The 2,684-nt window shown below is 31.8% G+C and overlaps 1 pseudogene; it reads left to right on the top strand.

Annotated features, from left to right (window-relative positions):
• Positions 1 to 1,198: 1,198 nt before the first annotated feature.
• On the top strand, positions 1,199 to 2,232 carry LOC133800153 (cytochrome P450 CYP749A22-like; annotated as a pseudogene).
• Positions 2,233 to 2,684: the final 452 nt, after the last annotated feature.

The raw sequence follows: 2,684 nt of genomic DNA, 5'->3' as shown, positions 1-2,684 counted from the left end.
CCTCTTCACTTTCTTCTTCCTTCTTCCTTTCTTTCTTTCTTCCTCTCTCTCTCTCTCTCTCTCTACACGCCTCTCTCTCTCTCTCTCTCTCTAGGTCACGGCAGCCACACACACACACAAGAGCAATGGCTCTTCTCTCCTTTCTTAGTCCCTTTATGACAAATCCTCTCATAAAGTCTCCCAAACAAATTAAGGTAAGTTTCCATTTCTCTTTTATTTTCCTTGATTTTTCTTTATTTCAAAAAGATACAAGGAATAAAACATGATCAAGCCTATCCCCAAATGATTATAGTCTTCAATTTTTTTGATCCTTTTTACCATTTTAATGATATATTGCATTCCCACTAGGTCACACGCCCACTCCTCCTTTCCCTTTTCTTTTATTTTTTTTTTTTTAATAAATAACTCCATTAAATCTAAAATAAGGAAACCTAAAATGTGTAGAAAAATCTACACATGTGCACCATGCTACCATGCACTAGCACACACTAAATTACTAGGGTGCATTACTATCTATCATGCACCTTAGTGCATTCCACCATAGCTCACATAAATACCTCATTTGTCACACTTAAATAAAATGTAACACTAATAGTAAGATAACATGTTACACATTTAATCACTTATTAAATTAATTAACCAAAACATTTCTAACAATTAAATAAAATAACAAACCATCAAATAAATCAAATAAACAATTAAATATAATAACAACACTTAAATAAAACAATTCATCACACTTAACATTTAAATCAAATAAAGCACAAAATTTAAATAATCTAAAAAAAAAATTTGGTGCACTACAACAGTGGTCTTTAGCTCATTTTCCAATTCTCTTCCATAGGCTCTGTTGCTTCTCTTCTCCATGGTAAAACTTAACACACCAAGTTTTTTTGGTTCTCTCATCTTTCTGGGTTTTCTTTTTTTTGTCAGTCTTTTGAGATTTTAATGGGGAATTTTTTGTGTTTAGGTGAGAATTTGACACCTATGGATTGGAAAACAGGGTATAACATAGCCATTGGTACCATTTTCATTTTCTTGAAGCTAAAGACAGCCAAATATCGAAGCCAAAGATCTGAAAAAAAAAATAAAAATAAAAATAAAGGAAAGGGTCACACTACAATACTCCAATTTCACTCCTCTTCAAGCCCTAACCTAAGCCCCTTCTCTTACTCCGACTTAGCCCTTCACCTTCACCATGAACAAGCAACACGCTAACTGGTCCCCCTACGACAATAATGGCAGATCCTGTGTGGCAATCAAAGACCGCATTCTGAATCTCTTTGTAAGCTCTTAACAAGTTTTTCTTAAGCTATTTTTGCAACTGATGTTACTAATTAAGGTTCACTAATTGATTATCATATCTAGTATCAAGAAATACTGCAATAAACTTATGTTCTACCATTATGTAGTTATGTGTAATAAGGATTTATGTTTGATTTCTCTAGTTTGGTAAGTTTTACCATTAGTTATGTGTAAGTTTAGTCTTTTTTTATGACACATGAAATAACTTTCTTTAGTGGGATGGTTCTAAATCTCAATTGGTTATAATAGAGACAGAACTGGTGAAAGAGATACTGAATGATAGAGATGGAGCCTATTCCAAAGGGAAGATAAAACCCTTTTTGAAGCAGTTATTAGGAGATGGGCTTGTGATACCTGAAGGTGAAAAGTGGGCAAAAGTCAGAAAGTTTGCTAACTATGCCTTCCATGGAGAGAGCCTGAAGGCAAGCTCTTATTTGAACTATTATATAGTCAATATGATGTTTCGGAGTATGTCATGGGATTTATTTTTTTGTTTTGTTTTGAATTTTTTTGGGAACAGAGGATGATTCCAGCAATGATTAATGGGGTTGAAGCCATGTTAGAAAGATGGAAATGTCAAGAAGGAAAAGAGGTTGAAGTGTTTGAAGAGTTTAGGTTCTTAACTTTAGAAGTGATTTCCAGGACAAAATTTGGGAGCAGTTAATTAGAAGGGAAGAACATTATTGAGATGATAAGTAGGTTGACCTTATTGGCTTCCAAAAATTTTTACAATCAAAGTTTTCTTGTCATCAGGTAAAGTATTTACTTCATTAATGCTTGCTTGTTGAGCACATAATTTCTGCTAAGCACAATAGTTATTTTGATCCATATTGCAGTAGCTTTTTCAGAAACCATTATCAGACAGTGTCGGAGATGCTTAAGAAAGGAGTTCATGTTTCAGCCATATTCGGATTGATATTTAGTTAAATATAATACTAATATATTTCAGTCACTACACATTGTATGTATGTATGTATGTATGTATGTATGTATGTATGTATGTATGTATGTATGTATGTATGTATGTATGTATGTATGTATGTATGTATGTATGTATGTATGTATGTATGTATGTATGTATGTATGTATGTATGTATGTATGTATGTATGTATGTATGTATGTATGTATGTATGTATGTATGTATGTATGTATGTATGTATGTATGTATGTATGTATGTATGTATGTATGTATGTATGTATGTATGTATGTATGTACGTGTGTATATGGTTTATCTCTGTTTTCTTTTGATTGATTTTTAATCATTTTATTTAGCTCTCATTTTGCTCATATTTTGTGGAAAAGTTTGTAATTATTATGTATTAAGAATATTAGTATTAGTAATATTATTATTATTGTTATTACTTATTTCTATGACAT

The sequence above is a fragment of the Humulus lupulus genome, chromosome 9 (genome assembly GCF_963169125.1).
Source record: "Humulus lupulus chromosome 9, drHumLupu1.1, whole genome shotgun sequence".
Taxonomy (NCBI): Eukaryota; Viridiplantae; Streptophyta; class Magnoliopsida; order Rosales; family Cannabaceae; genus Humulus; species Humulus lupulus.
This window is presented reverse-complemented; position numbering and strand designations above follow the sequence as displayed.